The sequence below is a fragment of the Triticum aestivum genome, chromosome 2A (assembly GCF_018294505.1).
Source record: "Triticum aestivum cultivar Chinese Spring chromosome 2A, IWGSC CS RefSeq v2.1, whole genome shotgun sequence".
Taxonomy (NCBI): Eukaryota; Viridiplantae; Streptophyta; class Magnoliopsida; order Poales; family Poaceae; genus Triticum; species Triticum aestivum.
Genome location: NC_057797.1, coordinates 110,178,388 through 110,195,531, shown reverse-complemented (window position 1 = coordinate 110,195,531; position 17,144 = coordinate 110,178,388). Strand labels below are relative to the sequence as shown.

General features: G+C 43.5%; 2 long non-coding RNA genes across 2 annotated transcripts; both read right to left on the bottom strand.

Annotated features, from left to right (window-relative positions):
* Window positions 1–4,632: 4,632 nt before the first annotated feature.
* LOC123184960 (uncharacterized) lies at window positions 4,633–5,549 on the bottom strand. Its single transcript, XR_006493132.1, has 2 exons — window positions 5,482–5,549; window positions 4,633–5,076 (listed from the first exon to the last, which is right to left on the bottom strand). It is a non-coding gene; the product is annotated as an uncharacterized lncRNA (long non-coding RNA).
* Window positions 5,550–13,226: 7,677 nt separating this feature from the next.
* On the bottom strand, window positions 13,227–14,188 carry LOC123184959 (uncharacterized). The gene is made up of 2 exons (XR_006493131.1): window positions 14,018–14,188; window positions 13,227–13,663 (listed from the first exon to the last, which is right to left on the bottom strand). It is a non-coding gene; the product is annotated as an uncharacterized lncRNA (long non-coding RNA).
* Window positions 14,189–17,144: the final 2,956 nt, after the last annotated feature.

Genomic DNA, 17,144 nt, shown 5'->3' with positions numbered 1-17,144 from the left:
CTCATTAGTACTCGCATTTTCCTCCCCCTCTGTTCCTTGATCTGGTTGAGATATATCTAGCAAAGGAGTCAAAATTGAACCAATACGAACATCCACCTTATCATAATTCTCCCCCTCACGACCAATACTATCAATAGTACTGATGGCTGACGTGTAATAAGGTTATTTCTCCCGAAAAGTGACGTCCATACTCACAAAGAACCATTTCTCAGTAGGGCACCAACAACGATAGCCTTTCTGGGTAGAAGAATACCCAACAAAGATGCATCGAACAACACGGGGATCAAGCTTTCCCACCGAGTTCCTGTAATCATGAACAAAACAAACACAACCAAACACCTTTGGTGGTACAGTAAACGAATTAGTACCACTTAAGCATTCCATTGGTGTTTTATAATTCAAAACCCGTGATGGCATGCAGTTTATTAAGTATGCTGCTGTTTTAATGGCCTCGCCCCAAAAAAATTTAGGTACATTCATTGTGAACATGAGGGACCGAGCAACCTCCAATAAATGTCTATTTTTACGTTCAGCGACTCCATTTTGAGCAGCAGTGTTCACACATGTAGTCTGGTGTATAATGCCATTTGAAGCTAGAAAATAGTCAAACTCCTGATTAACATACTCGGTTCCATTGTCTGAGCGAAATATTTTCACTCTTGCATTATATTGATTGCAAATCAAGGCATAAAAGTCTTTAAATGCAGATAACACATCACACTTTTGTTTGAGCAAATAAAGCCAAGTATATTGGCTAAAGCCATCGATAAAAGTCACAAACCAACGCTCTCCTAATAGAGAGGTTACAACTGAGGGACCCCAAACATCTGAGTGCACAATTTCAAAAGGGGTTTGACTTCTCTCACTACTACTAGGATAAGTAGCCCGTGTATGCTTAGCTAGTTCACATACATCACATACAAGCTTATCCTTGTAGCAGGAAGCAAAAAGTGATGGAAACATACGACTTAGGACTTGGAAAGATAAATGCCCTAGTCTACAATGGAGCAACAACAACTCATCTGTGGATGGATGAGGTACATGCTGTAGCAAATGCAAGTGGAGCTGCAACATTGTCAAGATAGTACAGGCCATCACGCTCAGTTCCAGTCCCAAGTATTTTTCCTGACTTCAGGTCCTGAAATACACAGAACCGGGGCTCAAACATAGCTCTGCAATTAAGTGACTTTGTGATTGAACTGACAGATAGAAGGTTCATAGGAAAATCGGGAACATGTAAGACAAGACTTAAAGGTAAGGAACGTGTACAACTAATGGTTCCACATACCATTATGGAAGACGAAGATCCATCAGCTATACGGACCTTATCCTTTCGTGAACGAGGTATGTATGATGAAAAATATTTTTGTGAACCTGTCATATGATTTGTGGCACCCGAATCAATTATCCAGGGCATAAGTAAATGGTTCTCACCTTCTGCACTCTGAGAGCTGGCAGCTTCACTAGATCCTTCAGCAGTAATAGCCATCAATTTTGCCTTGAACTCTTCTAGAGCCTGAGCAGCAATTGCAGGTAACTCTCCTGTGGATGATGCAAGATGAACTCGGTCTTGTTTCTTCTCAAAGCTGTTACCGCTGCCATTGAACCTGTTTATTTTTCTCTGCTGCCATCCTAGAGGATAACCAATCAACTCAAAACAATCCTTTTTCATATGGCCAGGTCTCTTACAATGATCACACACAACTTTGTTTCTCCGTTTGTGGTCAAACTTAGTAGTATTTGCTTGACCACTTCTAAAACTCATAGAGGATTGTGTGTGAGTAAGTGCAGCACGATTATCACCATGCATCTGTGGCATTGCTTCGCCAAACGAGTCTCTTCTTCAAGAATACTGGCAATAGTTTCATCCAAGGTAGGCCAGTCAGGAGATGCTTGTATCATCTGAGAGCGAAGCTTGAACTCAGGATTCAAACCTTCCAGGAAAACCTGCACCAACAATGGTTCAAACCATTCTCTGAGGAGAGTCAAATCTCTAGGATCATGTGGCTTGAATGGTCTAAAAAACTCTAGATCCCTGTAAAGTTTCTTCAATTCCCCTGCATACTCTGTAACTGATTTCTGGTCTTGTCTAAAGTGCCACATCTCATGTAGTATTCTGCTAACCTGCATTTTGTTTGATTTACCAGAAAACTGTTTTTCAATACTTGTCCAGACTTCAGCAGCAGTTTGAAAACTTTCAACTTGTTCCCGAACAGTTTTTTCCGTTGAGCCCAACAGCCAAACCATGACTCGCTTCTGATTCTGCTCCCATTGTTCCTGCATTACCTCTCCTGGCTTTTTCTCATCTTCATTTAGGTACTTATGCAGACCATGCACTTCCAGAATTAACGACGCATTGCGAGCCCAACTAAAATAGTCACCCGGACCAGTTAATTTTACTGGATTTGGTTCGAGGACAGACTTCTGAATTTCAGCCGAGCTACTAGACTTAACCTGTGCTTGCTCCATCTGCTGAGCAAGCATTCACTGCATACTTTCACATAATTTCTCAACACTTGAATCTGCACCCTTGTCCTTGTCTTTGTCTCCCATGGTCACTAACTAGCAAGAGAACTCTACGGCAACAGACCACAAATAAGACTCACAGGTCACAAGTTTGTATCAGCCAAACTCATCACTACCAAATCAACCCAGCAAACGAAGTTGCCCCAGCCACAGAAAAGAGAACTGAATCACAAAGGACTCAAACTGACCGGAATCTCAGCAACTTAAAGTGAGAACAGCACCGCATCGTATTCGTCGATCTTCTCTGCCGAACCCTCGATCTTGCTTGGCTCCACCAAATCGCAAAGGATCTGAGCGAAGACGAGCTCCAGCCGCCACACGACAGCAACACCTCAACGATGCGGCGTTACGGCAGAGCGAGAGACGCACTAGGATCGTCTTGCTCTGATACCATGTTGTAAATCAGAGAAATATTCAACAAATCTGGATTAGAAGATGGTAGAAGGAAGAACTAGAATGGGGAAAAATCTGGAGCGCCTTATCCAGCCTCCTCTTTCTCTGTATTCTATATAGATATGCGCTTTTACATCTTAGCCCCCCAACTATTACATATTCACACATTTACACAACTCAACACAAAGTTTGAGCGGTCAGGTGGGAAATAAAATATTCATGGAAATGCGCGGTACTCGGCGGTACCTGGCCGTCCAGTAAGACTCTCAAAGAACCAAATATGAACATGTATCGGAAGATAGAAAGTTCGGAAGTATCGGACCTATTCTGAGTCGATGGGCTGAAGCAAACCGAGAGGTTCACAGAAGTGTAGGAAACAGTTAGACTTGGAGGTGCTAGAGGTAATAGAAATGGTCTCAACAAAACACAACTCCAGGGTACTGCAGAAAAATCTTCACGGTGCACGAGAAAAATCTTGGCATCCAAAGAAAACTTAGTGAACTTCGTTCGCTCAGCAGAAGCACTCATTCCTCATAGAGTCGTTAGTGTCGCATAGGAAATACTCTGAACTACCATGGAAGCTGAAAACTTGAGAAATTGGGTGGAAGGAGTGAAGGGATTTGGTTTAGGATCTTCACATAGAGTTTAGTAGTAGTTAATTTTTACATGTCCCTCTTGATAGTACAGTTGCCCTTAAATTTAACATGAATCTTTGATCCACTAAAACCCTATAAATTACACACTCTGAGCTCAAAGGGCCAACCATTTGTTAGCACAAAAACTAGCAGTCACCAATGATGTCCCACTCACCAATATGAATCAAGTTCCTGAAAGACTTGATAAAAAATTTGTCCTCTTAATTTTTTTGTCATTAATCACTAAAATCTAATGGTTCTTAATATGCACTTTTATATATTATATTAGGCTAAGTGTGCACGATTGGCCTCCTTTACCTCATGTCATGGAAATTGAGTCTGGCCCTTATTTGCTACTTAATCCCCTGGTTACCTGGTTCAATCCCTTAAAAATAATGTATGTTAAGGCTTGCTATTTTTTTCCTTATGCACTTGATTATTGTGGAGTTGTGGAAACATTCAGCTCTGTCGGCGCACCCAGTTGTGCGATATGAATAAAGTGATCGTTCAAGCAACTAACCTTACAAGGAAAAGGGATATGTAAGGTAACCCCTTTTCAACTTCTACCTCTAACTCTTTTGTTGAGTGTCTGATCAGGAACTTATGCTTAGAGCCTCTTTGATGGTTATTAATATTCTCTTTGATGATTTTCCTCTGTGGAGTATGATAAATAATTTGAAGTTTCTTGGGATGTGCTAGCTGCTAAAATCGCAACAAACCATGTGAAAGATAACATCCTTTATATTCGAAATTATAATGACGATAAAACTCCATTAAATTTGCATTGGATCTCTTCTGAAGAAAATGATGGCACTAAGAATGAACAACCTTTTACTCTTGTTGATCTAGGAAAAAGAGGACGTCTTATACCAAAAGAACCGTTGTGGTTACTCGACTTCTAACCAGGAGCTAGAAGACTGCTCACATCTCTATCCAACCCCCTGATAAGAGCTATCAGAACAAGAAATATGCCCAAAAGATTTGTCCAGGGGAGGGTAAGAAGGTTATGTCTTCCTGCCTCGCTGAACTTATTAGAAATCATACCGCGCATATTATTGGCCCTCAAGAAGAATTCATAGATCATGTCCTAATGCTGAAGTAGATTATATTTCTTGAACAATAAACAGTGGCTCGACAATATTACTGATGCTTACAACTCACATACAAAACAACATTACATAGCACATCCGTACATTTTTCAGACTGTACCCATGCTTATTTATTCGGCCAATTAACTGAACAAAGTGGAGACTTGCATGGGCCTTTATTCCAGTGATAGGCTAATTAAGCTAGCTTAGCCAATCTTGGGAACCTCCGCCACCGTGTCGACCCAGACGCGAACGCGGTTCAAATCGACGTCTGTTGTCACAAAACTTCCTACCGGGACAATGATGACTTTGAGGTCCGGCCGGTCCGCCTTGATCTTCTCCTCCGCCTCCTTGATCGTGCGTCCGACCAGCTCAGGCCACTCTGTCTTGGCGTCGCATGGCTTGCTCATGTTGGAAAGAAATCGTACAAATGCCTACAAGTAGTAGTGCTTCCTGGTCAGCATCAGCTTAATGAATTTTCAGTTCCCAATTAACTAGGCTTCACTTTTAGCTAGCCACAACTCAATCCAGCAGCTGGTATTCAGCTTAACTTTTTTCCTTTATAAGTTTGCATAAGTACTGGTACTTGTTTGGAGCATGCATGTAAAGGAAACACTTTCTTATAGTAGAACTAAAATCATGACAAGTATTTTTAAATGGAGGGAGTACAAAAAGGAGAGAACATAGTGAATAATATGAAAAGAGAGAAAACAATGGATAATATGAATTTCTGATCATGTTGCTAGAGATGCCCGCGACAAATGACATTCCTAACGGAAGAATAGACAGGATGACAATGATCTTCTCAGAAAAAAGGGGACGAATGACATGGTACTCACCACCAGCTCTATCTAGCTCTATGTGATTTGGTCGTTCCTAGCACTGGCTTGCTTTCTACTTTCCAGATGTCGATTTGGATGAAGTCGCCCTGTATTTATAGGCAATGCTAAATAGATAAAAAAGAGGTGTTTCGAAGCCGTGTCTGTGCAAGCTTCTCACGGCAACCACACACATTCACGTGCATATTCGAGATGTTGCCATTGTCAACATTTCAGGTCCCGCAATCCCGCGCACGTTGATACGTGTAGATATGAAGGTTTGACCAAAACCTTATCATCTTGTAGCAGTGAATACATAAAAATACAACCAACTTGCAAATATATTTGAGACAATGCGACGAAGCAACAACTAAGTGATGGGTACGAGGAGAGAAAGAGAACAACATCACACGCGCACCATCCTCGCCTTGTCGGGGCGGGGGGGTGCAAGATGCGCATCACTACCAGGATTTACCCGATTGCCTACGGCCGTATCTATGCCGACGGGGGCCGTCGGCATAGATGGATATATCCCGACGGCCTAGGTCGGGCCGTGGGCGTAGCCAAGCCGTCGGCATATGTCCATCTATGCCGACGAGGGCCGTCGGCATAGTATGACCGTCGGGACCGCTCGAGGTACGCCTACGATGGCCGTCGGCATATCAGCGGTCGTCGGCAAAGCCCGGGCCCGGCTACACGGTTAGCGACGACCGTTTGATGGCGTTGGCCCTACGCCGACAGGTGCTAACAGCGGCCATCGGCATAGCTATGCCGATGACAAAGCCGTTGGCATAGATTTGCTGACATCATCGATCCGCGTCGTGTCCACATCATCGATCCGAGGTCGAGGAGGGCCCGGCGGGTGGCGGAGCTATGCCGACGGCCCTAGCCGTAGGCATAGGCCTAGCCCATGGCATGTGACACGTCATCGACCCGCGTGCTTCGTCACCTCATCGATCCAGGGCATCGCCGACCCGTGGGTGCAGCTATGTCGTCATAGATTTTGTGCCTATTTTTCCCAATTTTATTTCTTTTTTGTTTCAAAACATAAATGTGTCTTATCTAAACAAAAAACATACCTAAATTATATATCATTTGCCCCCCCTCACGGACGTCGCTGTCGCCGTGTCACCGTGGGGGGAAATGGTCAACACGGAGGGAATCTGGTTAGACGGGACTGGGTACCTGGGGGGTAGCTTACACGCCAGGTCTTGTGGTGGGCCCTCCTACGCATGTAGAAGTGTGGTGGCAGGCGCAAGCACCCGGCTATATACCTGCTCTATATCTGATATTTGATATGATTTGAATTGAATTGATTTGAAACAGAAAACAGAACAAAACAGACAAAAACTATGCTGACGGCTTAGCCGTTGGCATAAAGTCCCCGAGAGTTACCAGTGACCGCCACGTGGAGCCTATGCCGACGGCCTAGCCGTCAGCGTAGCTACGGCCCAGGAGTTACAAGTGGCCGCCACGTGGAGCCTTTGCCGACGGCCTAGCCATCGGCATAGTTTTAACATATGTCGCCGTCGACATAGGCGCTACGTGGCGGCCACTAGTAACTCCTGGGCCGTAGCTACACCGACGGCTAGGCCGTCTGCTAGGCTGTCTACTAGGCTGTCGGCATAAGATATGCCGACGGCTAGGCCGTCGGCGTAGCTACGGCCCAGGAGTTGCCAGCGGCCGCCACATGTCGATGCTACGCCGTCGGCATAGATTTGAATCTATGCTGACGGCCTGGCGGCCGCTTATTGGGTCGCTTTGGACGGCGGCGCCGTTGGCGTGGAATGTTGCCGGCGGTCTGAGCCGTCGGCATAGATGTACGGATGTCATCGGGGTAGGCATCTATGCCGATGGGCCCTTGGGGTACGCCGACATATATGTTGCCGACGGCCCTACGCTGACGGTGGCCGTTGGCATAGGTCTATCGCGACGGGAATCGGGCCTATGCCGATGGCCTGGGCCGTCCACATAGGGGCTCAGTGTGGTAGTGCATGAATGATTCGCCGAAATTTGGAATCCGGCCTAGGAGCGTTGCGCAACTTCATTTTGCCATTTTGTTCTTGGTTTCTTGGCTGTTAAGGCTAGGAGTTGAAAAACTAGTTGGTTTAGATTGTGATGTCGACATTAGACCGTTTTCTACGTGAGTCGGTGCCACACACCCTACTCTGTAGTTGTCTATTTCAACTAGTCTTCGCCAACAACATCACTTCTGCACTAGCCACGACGACTTCTTCATCATTACGTGTGACGAGATCTGATCCACTCTTTAATTATGGTTGCTACGTGTGTGATGTTGTTGAACAAGCCATTTAATTCATCTAGTATGATGGAGATTTACATGTGAATAGTTGCTTTATTTATGAATTCTGGAATTAATCATGAAATTGTTTATTTTTTCAACAAATGTTACACCCTAGATGATAAGCTAACACACGCACGCAAGCAACACATGGTAAAGCTGGCAAAAGCACGTAATAGCACATAGTAAAACTTTGGGAGACGAAATAAGTGTTGGAGATAAATTGTAGTATGAGGTTCACACTAATCTCTATTGGATAAGGAGACGAATGAACACCCAGTCTGAGGTTCACACTAATCTCTATTGGATAGAAGGAGACGAATGAACACCCTCATGAAAATGAACGTTTCTCGTAGACCCCCAAGAGACTTGGCCAACAAATGTCTCATCTCTCTCTTCACTATCAGTAGTTCTTCAGGCGAACTTCAAACCCTGACAAATTTTTTGAGAGCACAAGTCCACAACTCGGAAGCTCAGGGTGACGCTTAATATCATCTATCCTCACAACCCCAAGAGTAATAAGATGCACAAGGGATCTAAAGGGGAATCACCTTTCACGCCTTTTGACTTGGTGGACGTATAGACCGGGATCTCTTCTACTCTCGTCACATGAACATATTTAGATACAGAAAAAGCTTAGATACTACTCATGCCTGCCATTTTAATACGGTTGCCCTCTTTTATCACACATTTCTTGACTACCACCAGGCAACCACCACTTTTATTTACTTATTTGGAACTATCACCAATATGAATAGTCAATCATAATCCGTACTAACAAAGTATATCAAATAAATTCTCGTTATATCTGTGTTTAAGGTTGATGACTCAACTAATAAAGTCTTATCAAGATTTTCTTTTTCCCGTTGTGTAAAATACATATCAAGGTAAAATACTTCCATTGAAGACTGACATCCCCTACATTTGTGGGCATCAGAGTCCATCCTATGATTTCGTAGGACCGAGTGTTATGGACTAGAGGTGAGAGGATGAATACTCACATAAAAATTATATCCTCAAATTTTAGCTGGCAAGTAATGAGCATTTGTACTTGGTTTCTTAGGAGAATCTACCCAAACATGTATACAACTATCTATGAGTTCGGAAGGTAAACTTGCAGCAAAACTAGGACTAAGGGAAAAGAGATAGCAAATATAGTTGACACAATGATGTTTTTCCAAGATTCCTATTCTACTCCTCATTGGTGGAGGTTTGGACACAAAGTCCTAAGACCACAAAGGTCTCGACAACATCCCCAACTAAATCTCACTCTGGAGTTAATCTTGCACGAAGAAGGTGCTCATCGAACCTCGAATAAACTCTTGATTCTTCACAGCCTTGAAGGCTCTCAAGTGACTCCTAATCGTCTAAGAGGTGCATATCCTCGAAGACTAAAAAGCAAAGCAAAGTCGGACGAGGTCCTAAAAAGATCTTCAATCAACTCTCTCAAGAACTCATATGATCTCTCTCTCTCTCTCTCTCTCTCTCTCTCTCTCTCTCTCTCTCTCTCTTACACACACACAAACATATGCTTGAAGCAAAGACAAATGGAGTCCGAAGGACAGGTTCAAGAAAGGGAGGAGCTTGATCATCAAGCTCTGAATTTTCTGCCATGAAAACACTCTCATGGTCACACTCAAATTGGCCGACCCACTCAAGAGTTGTGGGGTTCTATTTCTAGAGAAAGCAGAAAACTTAATGTTACACTTGAAAATTTTAACTAGCCCAAGTTTTCATGGTACTACTGGATTAGTTCTAAGTTTGAGCGGTCTCGTGGAAAACAAGATGTTCGTGGAAGTGTGCTGTACTCGGAGGTACCTGGCTATTCAGTAAGACTCTCAAAGAACCAAATATTCAAAGGCATCGGAAGATAGAAAGCTTGGATTTATTAGATCTATACTGAGTCGATAGGCTGAAGCAAACCAAGAGGTTCATAGAAGTGTAGGAAACAGTAAAACTTGGAGGTGCTAGAGCTAATAGAGATGGCATCAACAAAAACATAACTCCAGGGTACTGCACAAAAATCTCCATGGTACACAAGAAAAATATTGGCATCCAAAGAAAATTTATTGAACTTTGTTCGATCAGCTGAAACATTCATTCCTCACAGAAAAGGTAGTGTCGCATAGGAAATACTCGAAACTATTGAGGAAGCCGAAAACTTAAGAAATTGAGTGGTTGGGGTGAAAAGCTTAGGGATTTGGTTTAGGAACTTGAGATCGAGTTCGGTAGTAGTTAATTTTTATTTGCCCCTCTCGATAGTACAGTTGCCCTTAAACTCAACATGAATTTTTGATCCACTAAAACCCTATAAATCACACACTATGATCTCAAAGGGACAACCATTTGCTAGCACAAAAACTAGCATTCACCAATGATGTTCCACTCAGCAATATAGACACTATAGAATCAGCTAATTTGTCGTCTGTGGGGCTCTTTGTCGTCAGCATTTCGTCGGGCCTGACAGCAAAGACCACTTTTTGCCGTCAGACTTTTTGACGTCAACTACAATTAACAAAGAATGGCTGACAGCAAAATAGACTTTGTCGTCTGTTTTTACTGAAGGCAAAGAAAGACTTTGTCGTCTTTTTTTACTGACAGCAAAGAGCTCACTTTGTCGTTTGTTTTTTTACTGACGACAAAGAAAGACGTTGTCATCTGTTTTTTAGGCTGTCAGCAAAGAGAAAGCACATCTCGCAGATAGATCATGTGGATTGATGATGTGGCAGGGGCAGCCACCCCCACCACGCACATGCCTGACCCTCCTCTCTCTCCTTTCTTTATTTCTCTCCCGAGCCTCCTCTCTATCTCCTTCCTTTCTCTGGCTTGAGCTCGAGGGGAAGCCGGCGAGCGGGGTTGAACGGTTGTGAGGGCGGCCGATGCGTATGCCACGACGACGGTGGCGGCCTTGCGGGTTAGGGTGAAGACGACATCGACGGCACAGGCGAGCGGGGCCACACAGCGCGGAGACGGTGGTCGACACGGATTTCACGGTGACGACGGCCTCCTCGCGGGTGAGGGTGGGGACGACATCGGTGACACGGGCAAGCGGGGCCACACATTGCCAAGATGACGACCGGAGTGGACACTGCCGTGATGGCGGCCTCCTCGTGGGTGAGGGCGGAGACAACATCGGCGGCGCGAGTGAGCAGAGCCGGGCGGTAGCAAGTGCGGCCAAGGCGGAGGCCGTGGCGACGGCGACCTCCTCGTGGGTGAGGGCAGAGGCATCGAGCGACCCTACAGAAAGGGCGTGGGCCGTGGAAGTGATGACAATGAGCGTCACGGCGGCGCCGGCCGATGGAGCTACGGGCAGCTGGTTCTTCTTAATATTTACCAATCTCTTTGTCGTCTGTGAATATTTGGCTGATGGCAAAGATATACTTTAGTTGACGGCAAAGACTTTGTCGTCTGTGGATATTCGGCTGACGGCAAAGTAGCTCTTCGCCGATTTCTAGCTGATGGCAAATTCTTTGTTGTCTGTTTTCAGGCCTTTGTCGCCTTTGTGTGGCTGACGGTAAATTAGCCGATTCCAGTAAACAAAGTTCCTGAATAGTTTTGATAAAACATTTGTCCTCTTAATTGTTTGTCATTAATCACCAAAATTAATGGGGCTTAAGACGCACTATTATATATCATGTTAGACTAAGTGTGCACGATTGGCCTCCTTTACCTCATGTCATGGAAATTGAGTCTGGAGCTTATACTTTTGTTACTTAATCCCCTGGTTACTTGGTTCAATCCCTTCAAAAATACTGTACATTTAAGGATGGCTATTTTTCGCCTTATGCACTTGATGATTGTGGAGTTGCGGAGAGCATTCGGTTTTGTCGGCGCACCTAGTTGTGCCATATGGATAAGGTGATCTATCAAGCGAATAACCTTACTTGGAAAGGGATATGTAAGGTAACCCCTTTTCAACCTCTACCCCTAACTCTTCTGTCGTGTATGCGATAAGAAACATATGCTTAAAGCTTCTTTGATGGTTATTAACATTCTCTTTGATGATTTTCCTTTGTGAGGTATGTTAAATGATTTGAATCTGCTTGGGATGGGCTAGCTACTAAAATTGTAACTAACCATGTGAAAGATTACATCCTTTATATTAGAAAACCATAATGGCGATAAAACTCCCTTAAATTTGTGTGCGTCTCTTCCCAAGAAAATGACAATACAAAGAATGAACAACCTTTTATTCTTGTCGAGTCTAGGAAAAAGAGGACGTCTTATACCAACAGGATTGTTGTGGTTACTTGACTTATAACCAAGAGCCAAATGACTGCTGACATCTCTATCCAACTTCCTGATTGAGCATTTGAGCTATCAAAACAAGAAATATGCCCAATAGATTTGAATGATAGGTCTATTCTGGAACTACAGGGAAGGTAACAAGGTTATGTCTTCATGCCTCATTGAACTTATTAGAAAATTGTACCCTGCATGCATGGCCTTCAAGAAGAATTCACAGCTGGACCCGGGGTTGGGATGGTGTCCTCTTCGGCTGGCCTCGGGGCCACCCTTGTGGTGCACGATGACGCTCTTCAAGGATCTGACCCCGGGATGACGCAAGGTGTAGACGGCGGCCCGTAGGGTCGTTGCGTTGAGCATGTGGGGCTGCGGCGATGTGCTGGCCTTCCACGTGTGCGGTGTTGGCCGACATCGCTGCGATCTTTGGTTGGTGGTGGTGATATAGATCAGATCTGCCAGATGGTGGTGACTGTAGATTGCCCTGCAAGGACTTCCTATGGATCCACGACAGCGGAGGTCATCGAAAAGACTTCGGGAGGTTTTATCTCTTGATATGGTGGATGACTTCAGTGATATGGTACAAATTACGGATGATGACTTGACGCAAAGGGTAAGTTGTAGAGTGGTGGCGATCAATTGTAGCTGCTGGGATTGCGGAAAGCGGGGGCGACGACACTTGTATGACTTGGATGGTGGTGTTGCGTGCACTAGGTCTCGAGCTCCGGGGTGAGAACCTAGGTCAGACCCGAGTGGTTACACCTGGCAATGGCGATGATTTTTTACGTCGTTACCTTGTTGAGGCATTGCTCGGTTTGCTTGGACTGATTCTTCATGGTGAAAATTTAGATTCTGGCTTTTGTGGTTAGATCCGATGACGGCGGTGCTTGAGTGTCGCTCCCTTCCTGAAGATGTTGCTATTGAAGATCCTCGTTATCATTGTGGTGTCAATGGTTTGTGCGGATATGGTCTCAATTGTAGTTTGTCGATCACCGATCTGATCGTTTTGTTTTTTTTTTCTTTTTTTCCTTGCCGACACATAGCCTTTGGTCTTATGACTTTGCTAGTTGTCGGTGTGCGTGTGTGTTGGATTGGCTATGTGCATCCTAGTTATACAAACGCCGGGTGTGTGCTCATTGTGTTATGTATTCTCTTGATGCTCAATTTTGAGCCAATAAAATTCATCCTTTGTCGAAGAAAAAAAAAGAATTCACAGAGCATGTCCTAATGCCAAAGTAGATTATATCTCTTAAACAATAACCAGTGGCTCCACAATATTACTCATGCTTACAACTCACAACAGAACAACATGACATAGTACATCCATACATTTTTCAGACCGTGCCCATGCTTATTTATTCGGTCGATTAACTAGACGATGTGGAGACCTGCACGGGCCAGTATTCCTGTAGGCTAATTAAAAGCAGCTTAGCCAATCCGGGGAACCTCCGCCACCGTGTCGACCCAGACGCGGACGCGGTTCTCATTGAACTCACCCGTCACATTAGTTCCTACTGGGACAACATCCACGGTGAGGTCCGGTCGGTCCGCCTTGATCTTCTCCTCCGCCTCCTTGATCGTCCGGCCGACCAGCTCAGGCCACTCCGTCTTGGGGCCGTCGCATGGCGTGCTCATGTTGAAACGAAATTGGACAAACGCCTGCAAGTAGTAGTGCTTCCTGGTCAACATCAGCGAAATGAATTTTCAGTTCCCACTTAAGTAGGCTTCACTTTTAGCTAAGCCACAACTCAATCCAGCAGTTGGTCTTCAGCTTAATTTTTCCTTTATAAGTTTGTAAGTAGTACTCCTAGTTTGGAGCATGTAAAAGAAACACTTTCTAAGTACAAAAAAAGAGAAAATAGTGAATAACATGGAAAGAGAGAAGACAATGGATACTATGAATTTCTGATCATGCTGCTAGAGATGCCTGCGATAAATGGCATTCTAAACCGAAGAATAGATAGAATAACAAAGATCTGCTCAAAAAATAGTGAGGAAAGACATGGTACTCACCAGCAGCTCTATGTACCTCTATGTGATTTGGTCTTTTCTAGCACTGGCTTGCTTTCCAGATGTAGATGTCTGGATGAATCTGCCCTGTATTTATAGGCAATGCTCTTTGTCGAAAAAAAATTATAGGCAATGCTAAATAAATAACAGAGAGATGTTTCGAAGCCGTGTCTGTGCAAGCTTCTCACGGCAACCACACATTCACGTGCATGTTGAGGTGTTGTTATTGTCAACATTTCAGGCCCCGCAAGCCCGCGCACGTTATACGTGTAGATGTGAGGTTTGACCAAAACCTTATCATCTTTCTGTCAAAAAAAACTTATCATATTATAGTGATGACTAGATACAAATGCAGCTAGGTCACAAAGATAACTGAGACATTGCAGGAGCAACAAACGAGTAACGAACGTTTTTCTAATGTGATGCTAAATTGCGGGTCAAGGTGTACCATATGGTTAGGACGTGATAACTTGCGGACAAGTAATATATTAAGTTTGGAGGAGCTGATACGGTGAAAATGTATCTATTTTTCTAGCCACTTTGTGTATAATTTGACGTATAACTTTACCCTCATAAGTAAAGACTATTGTTACTAGCACTGCTTTTGGCAGAAACCCAAAATTGTGTATGTGAATGTGTAGGAATTTAAGCCTAGAGAAAATAATATACAAATATATTCCAGGGTTTCAGAAGAAAAATAATGGCACACAAAAGAAAACTTGGGAGGGTCCACACTTGGGGCTCTCACACCCGTGCCGTCCATCTAGGGCCTGGGTGTGGGTGTGTTGCCCCTAGGTGTGCCTCATGAAGCTCCCGTTATGATCATATAAGGGGTTCCACCGAAAACCCTCAAGAATTATTATTTTTGCTCATCTTTTTTCCATGGCGAGAGCCGATGTATCTATTGATCATCATTTTGGGGGCAGATCAGATTGCCTTCTGCTTTGTCCGGGAGGCCTCCTCTCCATAGTCATTGGCACCATGTCTTCCTCCATTGCCGCTATCAGTTTTTCTATTCATGTGTGAGCGATTTGGGTAGGCATATGAGATGGATGGGAATTGGGTGTTTCCAATCATGTAATAGTGTTCTTTTAGCCGATGTAATAGTGTTGTGATGTTATATTAGTGGTTCTAGTTATATTATTGTCATTGACTATTGTTTTTTGCAACTTTGTTGTGTGTAATATTTTGAATAGGGCCCAAAAGTAGCAACATTTCGGATATGAATCATATATGTTATCATCATGTTTATGTGTTTAGAATATTCCTACAAGCTGTTTCACCTTTATATCTCCAAACAGGTGGGGTAATACCTGATGCACTCGGGTGCTGGTATTAATTACAGAAAAATTCAAAAAAATCCCGAAACTATTTTTGAAACAAAGTTGACCTACCTTTGTATCCATATAAAAGGTTTAGCACATGAATAAACTTCCACCGACCTCAGGCCAAAATAACAAATTTCCTAGTACAAAACTAATGAACAGTAACTTGCATATAGTCTTGATTTTGGTTTTCATAGAATTCGCTGGAGGTATTTCTTCACGGAAATTTTTATACGGGTACAACACTTGGTCATGTATGTTTCCAGAATTTTCATTTCTTCCTTTATTTTTGAATTACTAAATTAGTTTTGTATGTCAGGTGCACCAACACCCAAGTGCCACAAGTTTGGACTCCAAACAGGTGCCCCTAAGAGAAACATACCATAATATCAGGGGTGTGGACTATAATTTGTGGATCAAATGTGTCCATTCAGTGTTATAGTGTTGCTTCAATGGTTTCGAGAAATGACCATCGTAATACACTATATATTCACGGTGACTTGCATGGGTCGGATAAAAGATGGATGATACCTATATAAGTACATCTTATAACGTTAGGAACACATGCCTACGTAGGCAAAAGAACATGTATTTAGAATTACTTGCTCAACTAAATATACACACTATCGTATGAGTGATATATCATCCATGTGATGTCCCAAATTCGTCGCATTTTAATATCCTCAGCTTGCTTTTACTAGTTTTGGCTACCATTTATAGTCATCACTTTTATTTATTTGTTGGCAACAATCACCAATATCCTTGCACAACATCCAATGCCTTGATGCAACGAAGCCTTGAGGTCGCGATACCTCTTTCCTTCGTCAGCTCGAAGCCACACAGACCCTTGAGCTTGTGGTGCTTCTTATCCCCATCACCTTAATGTCGTATGAAACCTCAATACCACGACGTTGCTCGCCTTCACTAAATTGAAGTCGTGTGAATCCTCGATAGTGCAACGCCGTCCGCCTCCATCACCTCAACTCCAAAATATACCCTCGGAGCCGCGAAATCATGATTCGTCTCAAATGTATCTATAATATTTGTCATGTTTGTGCTACTTTTATATCATTTATACATAGTTTTGCCACTTCTTTAAAGAATTTTATTGGATTAACCTATTAATATAGTGTCCAGTATCAATTGTTGCTTTCATGTTTTTGAAAATTTCAAAATTATTAGTTTCCAAGAACTAAAGTATACAATAAAATATGTTTCAAAGATTCAACACTATAAGGCCACTAGGGGCCGTAGAGATGTCGAGGGAGGCCAGGGGCCCCAAGCGTGTGGGCCACAGGGCCAGACCCCTAGTCGCGCCATATGGTTGTATGCCCTTTGGTGATCATCTCCTCGAATGTTGGTCCCCTGGATCTATATATACCCAAAACCCTATATTTTTCGAGAATTTTTACGCCGCCGCTTGGATGCATTTCAAGGTGATCCAACCTGGAATCCTTTCCGGTACTCTGCTGGAGGGGAAAATTGATGTCGGGACCATCTACATCAGCCTTGTTGCTCCAATGATCATGTGTGAGTAGTCCTCCTAGGACTATGAGTCCATAACAATAGATATGTGACATCTCCTCTCCCTTGTTTCTTTATACAAAGATCACATGAGATGCCCTACATGATTATGATCCATCCGATGTAATTCATGGCGTGTTTATTGTGGTGTGATGAATTGTCATTTTTTATCAGATATTTGAGATCTTTGATGCGTGATCTATATACGTACATGTTCTCCGATCTATTAGTCTTGCACTATCCATGTTTCAATGAATAATCTCCAAGAGGGAGTTGTGTAT